Raw genomic sequence first — 11,347 nt, forward strand, 5'->3', positions numbered from 1 at the left:
CGGGTCGCGGCAAGGGCCCGGCGCCCTGGTCCACGCAGAATCCTGTCCGAGCAACCTGCAAACGTGATTTTTCCCGACAGGGCCCCGCTGTCAACCCTCCCCACGCTCTAGCTCACCCACTTGTTCATGTTTTTAATGCAACAGAAGTAGGCCCAGTTACGCTTTGTAAGGTCCGAGTAACCGCTGGGGCCCGAGGGACCCATGGGAGGATGAGAAGCCGGACGCGGGGCGCCAGTTGCAGCCCCCGCTGTGCTGTTTCCAGGGGTTTCCAGGGGTGGCCAGTGGCCCGCAGCGACTCACCTTAGAGCGTCTGAAGGCCCCACGTGCGGGGGTGGCTCGAACGAGTGGATGAGAACGGGGTGCACGGCGCTTTCAATGATTAATAATTGAGTGGCCCTCAAGTACTAGGAGCAACTCTTGTTCTCTTGAGTAACCTAATTCCTACTGTTTACTTACTTAGCAAACCTTTAAATATTTTAAATTTCAATAAAAGTAATGAGCACACACGTTTAACATAGAAAATAGTAGAAGGGAGAATGCGGGAGGGGGGAAGGGGAGGGCGGAGGGGAGAGAGAGACCCCGGCCCTCGCCCACCCCCCTGCTCTGGCTCTGGCGGCAGCTCCCCCCCAGCACCCCCCACCTCCAGAAGGGAAGTGCGGCCCACGTGCAGCCGTGTCTGACCTCGGCGGTGGCCGGTGGCCTGTGGCTTCCCCGCGCCACGGAGGGCGGCATCCTCGTGCCCCCGCTGCTCCCTCGCCGCCGCCTCCGACGCTGACAGCGACGCTTCACCTTGTTAAGGTTGGTACCGCCACCTTCTATTTTTACTCATAATTGAGTCTCCTGTGCTTTGTCTACAGAGTCTAGAAAGTTGAAAACCAATTAACCTGAATTAGTTAGCATAGCTCATCGCTGTACCGGATAAGCCCCACGTAAAACGGGGTAATCACCATCTTTGTTTCCTGGGTCCGTGCAGGGGGAGGTAGACGGTCCGTGAACAGCCCCTGGGGCCCCAGGTGGCTCTCGGGGCTGCTGCCATCCTGACCATGTGACCTGCTCAGCCCTCCCGGTCCAGCCGGGGGGCGGGGGGGATGCGGAGGGGCCCGTGCAGGTGCGCTCACTCTCCTGGTCACCTGGACGCCCCGAGCGGCCGGCGCTGGGGGGCTGCTGTGGTGGGCAGCCCCGCCCGGGCCCCCCAGCTCTCTGGCATCAGACCCCCGTACCGTGGACCCTATGGCTTCCTCGTTCTTGGTGTGCTCCCCATGCCCCACCTCCAGTACCTCCGGAAGAAAGGACTTAGCTTAGTCAACGCTGGTCGACAGCTGGCTGCACGAGGTGACCGGTGGCACGGGCAGGGTGGGCACAGGGGGCCCCGCTCTCTGCACTCCCGGCACTTACCTCCCGCACGAGTGTTTTCCCCGATTGGAAAGGTAAGGAAGGGGCCTTGGGACCCCGCTGAACCTACAAATGCCTGGTGGGGGGGCTCTGGTTCCTGAGAGTCCGACGACCGCATCGCCCCTGCTTTTCAAGACCGAGTGCCTAATTTTAACGTCTCTGTAGCCGAATCATTTTTTTTTGTTTCATTAAATAATTCTTCAGTGTCTCTGCACCTGGTGTCGTGCGTCTCTCGGCAGAGACAGCGCCCGGGTTCCACCTGCACGGGCCTCCTCCCGCCCCGCCGCCCACGTTCCCGCTTCCCCTTTGGAGATTTCCGCTCACTGGACATCGATTCTCTGTGTTGATGCAGTTCTTTCGCTTTTCTTTTATAGTGTCTCTCATTTGCTCTACTTTCTAGAAATTTTCCCCAACTTTATCCTTTTTTATTGACTTTTCTTTTTAATTTCGGCAAGTACACGTCAGGTTTCCAGGAGCCGTCTGGAGGCACAAGTGTTCCCTTCTTACAGCGCACCGTTCACGTCTCGTGACTGCGTCGTACCCAGACCTCTCGAGGTACTTACTGGGGTTTTCAAGTCTTTTCCTAAATTGTCTGTGTTTCTTCATATGTCATTTGTGTCCTGCGTATTTATTTCGGGTTTTCTTAGACGCTTCCATTTAAGAGCGAGGCTCAATAGCCCAGAGGTCTGTGGGCTGTCAATGGGCAAATGCTGCGTTAGGGGGTGAGCGGAGGCCCAATCACACAGCCGCCCGGGACCCCCCAGGGCAGCCGGGTCAGGAGCAGCGCCCAGCCCGGCCCCCCAGCACCCGCACCCGCAGGCTCTGCCCCGGCAGCGCACCCCCTCCACCCGCACCCTCACGTGCACTGTTGAAACTCCTCGTCTGACTTCCACTCGCTCCACTTCGTTGTTGTGAAGAGACCGAAGTGGGAGGAGCAAGATCCGAGCCGGGTCAGGCCCCCGGACCCCGCAGGCCTGCCTGTGTCCAGGGACCGGATTGGCCGAGCCACGCCGGCAGGGCCGAGGGGGGGTCGGTCCAGGCGAAGGCACCGGGGTGGGGGGCTCAGGGCAGAGACTGCTCACGGCCGGGGCACGTGGCCCAGGGAGGCGAGGAGGGACTGCGCAACGCGAGCGCTGCCGCTGTAACCGGCCCCGCCAGTACTGGGGCTTGTCCCTGCTTCCCGATGGAGAAACCTGGGGGGCTGCATCCGTTGTGCAGGAACCCGTATGTGCGGGAAGGTCTCGGCCCCTCGGCCCCTCCCCGCTCCGCAGGAGGGCCGGGGGTGTTTCCGCACCAGGCAGGTGAGGCCTACGGGAGGGCGAGCCTGACTCAGGACACTGTCGTGCCCGCGGTGGCCCACGCTGCATAGCGTGCTGCCCAGGGACGTTCCCACCCTGGGACACCGCCGCTGCCCTTCGCTCCCCTGACACGGGGGTGCCGGCCCCCGGTGCAGGCCTCGGCCCTGAGAGGCACGAACGCCTTTTGGTTTCTGTTGGTTGAGGGTCAGATGATTTGAGCTCCTCCAACGATAAACCACGCCCCGTGTGGCACATGCAGAGTTTGCCCCGCTGAGTGCAAGTCCGCAGAGGGCACCGTGCGGCCGCAACGGGGGGGGGGGGACCCGGCGCACCGAGGGCTCTCACACAGCAGTCAGTGGTGCAACCGGGACCTGACCGTGTGTCTGTCTGGCTCCAGGTCACGGCTCTTCTAAGCACCTGGCAGCTGTCCCCAAGTACAGTCGCCGCGGCTCGCAACTATGATGCCAGTACCGTGTGGGTACGACACAACCACACACCGACCACGTGCCTGCCACGTAAGGATCATGCTGTCATCACACACCTGCTGCACAATGTCCACGCCACTTCTGTGCAACGACCGTGTGAGGACCATGCGAGGACCATGTGAGGACCACACGAGGACCACGCAAGGACCACGAGCCCACGCGCCCACCACTCTCCTGTGGTGCAGCTAGCACGCAGCCACCCCCAAGCTGCCGCCGTGTCACTACCCTTCTACCCTCACAGCGTCGGCTGCGGCAGTGGAGGAGCCCACTGCGGACAGAGCGCCACCGAGAGCACGGACGGCGTCCAGGCCTGCGTGCCACCCGCTGCCCAGGACTCCTGTCTTCCAAACCAGTAGGAGCTGCTGTGACGTGTCCCAGGGCGTGGCAATCAGAGACGACATCCTAGGGGCTCGGAAGCTCCTCCTCAGAGCCCTGAGGACGCTCCTGCCCACGGTCCTCCGGCGTCTGCGTCACACCGCGAGAGGAGGCCGTCCCAGCACCGGGTCTGGACGCCTGAAGATGCTTCAGACGCTCGAGACGTGACGATCTGCTGGCAGGCCCAGCCACGCGTGTCTCACGTGCGGACAGACGCGCCCGCAGAGAGCCTCCGCTGCTGCGCTGCCGGCACACGCTCTGCTCGAAGCCCTTGGCTGATGGGGCTTCGCCAGGGCCTCATCTATTTTGACAAATGCTTCTTTATCACATCTCTGATTCGGCATGAAAGTCCTACGGTTCCCTTCAGGGGGAGTTGAACGGTTCTTCAGCAAAGATTTATGGAGTCCTCGCCACATCCCTGCCACGCTCCGAGCGCAGAGACAGCGAGGCCGCCTCTCCAGACCAGGACGGCGAGGCGGAGGCGCCTTGGCGGAGCTGCGAGAGGGACACGCACACACAAGCACGCACAAAGGGGAGCGGGAGACCCCAGCGGGGCCGGGCTTTGCATCCGGGCCAACGGCCTGGCTGTGTGATTTGCCGCGGTCCTGCAGGGTGTCCTTGTGGAGGGACACCGATGACGGAGAGGGCGCCATCCCCGTGCGTTACGTCTTACAGCCAGGGCGAACCTACGACTGCATCAAAATAATAAAGGGTTGGGGGGACAGACTTCCCTGCCTTCCCAGCGATCCAGGCCCCGTCGGCCTGGTGGGGCCTGCAGTTGGGTGCACGAGGAGCCCCCGGGGGACCGGGTGGCCCCAGCTCCTTGCCCCCAGCACCAGGTCGGAGGCACCCCCCGCCCGGGAACGCCCTCCACAAAGCGTCGTGTGTCTCAGCTGCTCCGCATCTAACCACTCAGGTGAACGACCCCCCTCATTTATACCACCTGGTCTCTTAAAGGAGCTTCCAAACGTTTCAACCATCTCGCAAATCAAATCGCGGGCAGAGCAGGCTTCCCCACGGTGACCCTCTTTGCTTAATTAAACCACATCTAACAAGTGACAGACACAGGCTGAGTGTGCCGCTTCCCAGAACACTGTGCCAGGGAGTCCTGTCGCCGGCCCGCGCTCTCCCCAAGCACACTCGCCGCCGCGGCGCCTCGGCTGCGTCCTGGCGGCTGTCACGGGCACGAGGCCCACCCAAGGACACCCCGTAATCAGGAGGGAAGGCGGCAACTGGTAGGCTGAGGCAGCGTGCTTTCTAATTATCTGCAGATCTCAATTGCAGAAATGATAGTTGTGTTCCGTCAAAGTTAAGGGATGATTAATAATTTCTCTGTGTACTTGGCAGAGTGGTGCTCAGGATTGTGATGATAATGATGCCTTGTCTTTATACACTCTCCTTCCTCCAAAGAGTTCAAAATCTTCCAGAGATTGCTTCAATTTATCTTTCAGCATTGCTGCGAGAAGAAAAGAGTAACACCAGTGGGTCAAATTAATGCACGCCAGCGGGTAGGGGCTAAGACGGGATCAGAGATGGGAAATCATTCATCAAAAGTCCAGCACGTTCCTCGATGGTCAAGCCAGGCAGAGAGTCTAATTGCCCCTTAAAGATGGTATTTGTCAGCGTGATAAACTCTCACGGCCGTTGCAGCCCTGGTGTGACTTCAATCAGGGAAATCTTAGTGCTGCTCACGTCACAGCCCGGGGTGGGCCGGGCACCCGCCACGGGCGCATCCTCTGCACACGGTGACTCGGGGACCCGGGGCTTCTCCAGCCTGCGGCTCAACCGGAACGGCCACGGAGGCCACGCTGGCCCTTGGCGCTCAGCTGCAGGGAGGCCGGACGGGCAGCCCGGGGCCTGCACGGGGAGCACGGACAGTCAGCCCGAGGACAGTACGGGGAGCATGGGCGGACAGCCCGGGGCCCCCACAGGGAGCATGGACAGATAGCCCGGGGCCCTCACGGGGAGTATGGACGGAGAGCCCGAGGACAGCACGGGGAGCACGGACGGTCAGCCTGAGGACCACACCGCAGGGCTCCAGGCAAGGGCTGCACACAGTATGGCTCAGAGCTGCACGCACGTGGGGTCGGTCGCACGGCCACAGCCCACGGCAAGGGAGGCTCCAAGTGCAGAGGACGCGTGAGCACGGCCGAGCCTCTGAACCTAGAACCACGCTCCACTGTCCTCTCCGTGTTTGCGCTCTACCCGCCCTCTTCACAGGGACGGCGGAGGAGAATAAAATAAAATTGCCCCATGCCAACCAACCCAGCACTCCAAGGATTAGGAGAAGCTACACCAGGCACCGCCCAGACTCCCCTTTTATCTTCCCTTCTCCCCGTCTTAAAAAAGGAAACCGATCACCTCTGGTGTCAGCCACGATGGAGCGGATGCACCACAAGCCACCTCCAGGGATTACAGCTAATGCTCTGGACAGAAGGCCACACGCCGGCATCCGAGGACCCTGACAAGGACCCTGATGAGCGCACAGCAGTGGGAAGATGGGAAAGGGCAGGTGAAACCGGACAAATGACCAGCGAGGTCCTGAGCTTCTGGGTTTTCCTCCGTTTCCTCTCAGGCTGGCTTCAGGCAGTCTGGGCCTCCGAACCATGCGGGAAGGAGGACAGAGAAGGCCGAGGGAACCCCGCTTTCTGGCCAGAGGACACGAAGAGGGGCCTCGGAGAGCCAGAGGGTGCTGGGGGCAGGTCGAGGGGATCCTCTTCCTTCGTGTCCTCCCCTGGCTTTGCTCCAAAGCCACCGCCCACCACGAGGCTGCGGCCCCGGCCGGGCTGTAGGCTCCTCAAATGCCCAGGGAAAAGCAAAACAAAATAAAAAACACTTCTCTGGTGGAGAAGCAGGAAATCAGGCCTCTGAGTTCCAAAGAATTTAGGGAAATCCTGCTTATTCTTTTTTTCTCTTGCCACCTTGCCCCCAAAGCCAGCCAGTTATGCGAGATCACAATACAGTGCACGGGGGTGGGGGTGGGGAGGACAAATCTAAGACTCGGGGAAGCCGGAACCATCCAGCCTGAAGACTGGGAAGTGCCACTGTGGTCCAGAGCGCGTTGGGGACACCCTGAGGGAGGCATTTCAAGAAGAGCCACCAAGGACCCACGTGAGCCAACATGAGCTCCAGGCCTACTTCCCAGCCGTGCCTGCGTGGAACAAATCCAAGGAATCACAGCAAAGGCTCGGAAGGCTGAGCTGACATTGAAACCACTTCCCGCAGATGGTGGGACAGGACTCACGGTCTGAACCTTATTCTCTACGATCTAAGCAAGGGTTTCTCAACCTGTGCACTGTCGATATTTTGGACTGAACAATTATCTGGGGGGAAGGTGGCTGTCCTGTGCACTGTAGGGGCTTTAACAGCATCCCTGGCCTCTACCCACCAGATGCCAGGAGCACTCCAGACATCACCAAATGTCCTCTGTGGGGCAAAATCCCACCCAACTGAGAAGCACTAATTTAAACAGAACTAGAGGCACCTGAATGGTTAAGCATCCGACTCTTGATCTCAACTCGGGTATTGATCTCAGGGCCGTGAGTTCAAGCCCCAAGTTGGGCTCCACACTGGGTGTGGGCCCTACATAAATAAATAAGTGAGTAAATAAATAAAAAAAAAAACAGAACACCTCACAACATAAAATTCAATATATCCAGGATATAATTCAAAATTATTCAACGTACTAAAATCAGGAAAATACGACCAACTTTGAAGAGTAAAGACAATCAGCACATGCCAACTTTGAGAGGACGCAGCAGCAGTTATAGCCGTGGTCTAGGAGAGCGAGGGGAACACCTTTGAGACAAAGGGGAAAACAGATGTCTCAGCAGAGAAGGAGACACTATGCAAAACAACAAAAAAAAAAAGCGAGGACGTTTTAGAGCCGAAAAATAACATCTTCGAAGTGAAAGTAAAGATCACCAGGAAGATTCAACAGTAGAATGCAAATGGCAAAATGAGTCCGAGAGCCTGAATACAGATCCTCCTCGTAAACTATTCCACCTGCAGAACGGAGAGGGTAGCAGACACGGGAAGAAAGGGCAGAGCCCCCAAAACCTGGGCGCACGATCAACCCCCCAAAAAAGAAAACTCCAGAACACTTTACTGGCAAATGCGATCGAACATTCTACGAAAATGGGCTCCACGAAACTGCTTCCTAAAAAAGAGAGGCAGGAACACCTGTCAACCCATTCCAAGAGGCCAGCATTATTCTGATGCCAACCCCAGACTGTGACGTCACAATAAAAGAGCAGACCAATATCCCTCGTGAGCACAGACATGAAAGTCCTCCAGAAAAATTTGGCAAATAAATTTTAGTAAAGATAACAAATCATAAGCAAGCAGCTTTATCCCAGGGTGTGAGGCTGGTCAGCATCTGAAAATCCATCAGCGTGACTCCCCACATCGACACACCGCACAAGCGCTACGTAATCATATCTATAGAGACAGGAGAAGCATTCGACAAAGCTCAATATCCAGTCATGATAAAAACTCTCAGATAAACAGGAAGAGAAGGGGACTTCTTCAATTTGATATATGGTATCTCTACTCAATGGCCAAAGACCAAATGACTCACTCCCTGGGATCAGGAGCAAAGCAAGCACGTCACCTCCCAGCCCTGCTTTTCAACTGGGGTCCGTGGCCCCCAGAGAGATGGGGTAAGATACAGAAATAAAAGGCATACAGAATGGAAAGGGAGATATGAAACTGCCTCCATTTTGCATAGAATATGATTGTCCACCTGGAAAACCCCAAGTGTCCTACAAAAACAAAGAAAGCTCCAAGAACTAGTGAGTTAGGCGCATGTAGTTATTAGTGAAAAGATGAATACACAGACCAGAATAGAGAATCCGGTACCCTCGCACAAATACGCTCAAATGACTTTTCAAAAAATTGCAAAAGCAACCCAAAGGATCACCTTTTCAACAAGTGGTGCTTGTTTATTGATATGCATATGTGACAAAAGAAGCCTCATTATACCTCTCGTAGCACAAGAAAAATAATTCAAATGAGTCACAGGCATGACTGTAAGAGGTGGATCTGTAAAGGTTTTAAGTGAAAAATAGGAGAAAACCTTTTAGACTTTGGGTTAGGCTATTAGATTTTAGATATGACATCAGGAGCATGATCCATAAAAAAAAATTAATAGATTAGACATCAGCACAATTAAAACTTTTTTGCTCTGTGGAAGACACTGTTAAGAGAATTTTTTTTTTAAAGCCACCAACTGGGAACGAATATTTGCAAATCAAACACCTGACAAAGGACTTACATCCAGAAGATATAAAGAACTCTCAAAACTCAAAAATAAGAAAACTTACAACCCGATTTTTTTTTTAATGGACAAAAATGTGAACAGATGCTTCACCAAAGAAGATTTATGGATGGAAAATACAGACATGAAAAGCCAGCCAACATCATTAGTCATCAGGGAAATGCAACGTAAAACCACAATTGGATAGCCTGTCCACCGACCACAGTGGCTGAATCTAAATGACAGATCGCACACACGCTGCCAAGGATGGAGGTCATCTGGGACTCGGAGAACTCTGCTAGTGAGACGCACCAGGAGAGCCACCTGAGGAAGCGGCTTGGCAGTTTCTCGCAAAGTTAAACATACATTTACCACACGGCCTAGAATCCTCCTTCACGGCAACTGAGTAATGCGGGCTATGATTGCACAGAACCCGTATAAGATGCTTACAACAGATTTATTCACACTCACCGAAATAAGGAAAAATCCAAATATCCATCGGTGGTGCTGTCCTTGTACACAGCGGAGTACCTCTCAGCACTGACAAGGGGTGGATGCAGCTCCGACGCATCACGCTAAGTGGAAGGCGCCCGACCAAGAGGCTACGGGCTGATGCCATTTATGTGACGCTCTGGAAGAACATAGGGATGAAGGTCAGATGAGCAGTTGTTGGAGTGGAGTAGGAGAGACTGACTCCAGGGGGATGCATCAGGACGTCAGGAGGATGATGGACTCTGCAAGGTGATTGTATAGGAGCCACACAGCTATGCATTTGTCAAAAACCAGTGGACTGTGTGCTAAAAAAAAAAAAAAAAAAGTATATTCAAACATTAAAAACTAGATTTAAAAAAAAAAAAGAAAACAGGTTTTAAGAGGTCCACGTGTAAGCAACAATAAACTGGCTATGAAAACCCAAAGAGGAGCTCCTGTGCATGCACATGGTCACAGAAGGGCTCGTGCAGGGGAAACACTCCAGAAGCCATACAAATGCAGTAAGTGGAGGGAAGGTCTCTGCGAGGGGACACTTCAGAAGACTTACAGAGTAAGAGGAGGGAAGGGGAGAAGCGTAGAAGCGGTCGGGTCAGCAGGAGAGAGCCTAGGTTGTGGGTGGACGGGTAGTGAGGAGCCAGCGTGCCGGGTGGGGAGTGGCCCCATGGACACAGCGGGCGGGGGTTGGGGGGTGAGGCTGGGTTTAGGCCAAGACGTGAAGGGCCTGGAGCCCGACATCTCCCTTCGCTTGACCTCTGAGCCTACCAAATTCTCTTGCTCTTTCTCCGTCCAGACTTAGGTGGAAGCTCGCGATGTGCTTCCCTTACTAAGTGCGACCGCAGAGTCTGTCTCCTCGCAGCTGAATGTCATCTGCAGAAAGTTTTAGTGGCAGTTATGACATAACAACAGGAAAACGACCCTTTACGAATACATCACCCACCACACATGTAGCTCAAGTCTCCTGCCGTCAGGGAAGCAGAACTTCGGGAACCCAACCAAGGGCCTCCTGGGTCCCCAGGCATCCCTCCCCCACGTGTGACTTAGCTACGACCACAACCCTGCACCAAGGACCAATATGAGAACCATCCGTCCTCACCAGATACCTCTTTTTTGGGGAAACGGGTTCAGTAGATTGTCTGCCATGCTGCTCCAAGACCATTTCAGAAGAATGTGGTGCCAAGAACTAGAATCTAGTCCCGAGAGTAAGTTCACTTGTGCAAATGGATCGGTTTGTGTCTGTGCTTTGGTTTCTTTCCCTCTATTGTGTAGTCTGCGGAAAGATGAAGCCTCTTGTCTGAAAGGGAAAAGTAAGTCCATGTCCTTATCCCTCTGAACGAGCGGCCTTAACCAGAGAGCACAGGCGAGAAAGCTGAACGCCAACCCCAGCCCGCTCGGACCCAGGAGGGAGGGCCCAGCCCAGGTACCTGCGCCATAGCAGGGGGACCGTCAGGGCCGAGCAGCGAGTGAGCGCCAGCTCTCAGCCCTCCAGGGACCTGCCCAGCAGGGACGTGCGGTTCAGCCAGTTCCAACGAGTGGAAAGGCAACGGTCTGGACCAAGCGACGGCCTGTGGCCTCAGAAGGCCCCGGAGCTGGCCGGCCGCCACCAGGCATGCAGGGGGCTCGCCCATGGGTGCCAGGTAGCCCTCCAGTCCTTTCGATCCTAAGGGTCTCATGCAGAGATATGGCGGCCAAACCAAGCCTCTGTGACACAAGCAAGTGTAGTCCCCTGCTATTGAGCCACTTTATCAAATATCCTGAGCACGAAAGGGAGAGGCCATGCAGTTGTCATGGGGCTGGGGGCGGGGTTGTGGAGGGGAACGGGCCACAGGGGAAGCTGTCCCCAGCACCCCTCAAACGCCTGCCCTCCCAGGGTATGCAGAGACAACCACACCGTCTGCTGGGAATCTGGACCTCCTACCCTCTTCACAGCTTCTCGTGTCTGCTGGTGCCCCCAGTGCCCCCCGTGTGCGTGATCACTCACTTTATAAGCCGCCGCAAGTGCCCACGTGGGGCACAGGAATGAAAGGCGGACAGACGAGAGGGACATAGAA

General features: G+C 55.8%; 1 long non-coding RNA gene across 1 annotated transcript; it reads right to left on the reverse strand.

Moving 5' to 3' along the window:
• Window positions 1–751: 751 nt before the first annotated feature.
• LOC129511017 (uncharacterized) lies at window positions 752–11,114 on the reverse strand. Its single transcript, XR_008664736.1, has 4 exons — window positions 10,400–11,114; window positions 10,062–10,166; window positions 9,279–9,604; window positions 752–860 (listed from the first exon to the last, which is right to left on the reverse strand). It is a non-coding gene; the product is annotated as an uncharacterized LOC129511017 (long non-coding RNA).
• Window positions 11,115–11,347: the final 233 nt, after the last annotated feature.

Source organism: Nyctereutes procyonoides, unplaced genomic scaffold, assembly GCF_905146905.1.
Source record: "Nyctereutes procyonoides isolate TBG_1078 unplaced genomic scaffold, NYPRO_anot_genome, whole genome shotgun sequence".
NCBI classification, from domain to species: Eukaryota; Metazoa; Chordata; class Mammalia; order Carnivora; family Canidae; genus Nyctereutes; species Nyctereutes procyonoides.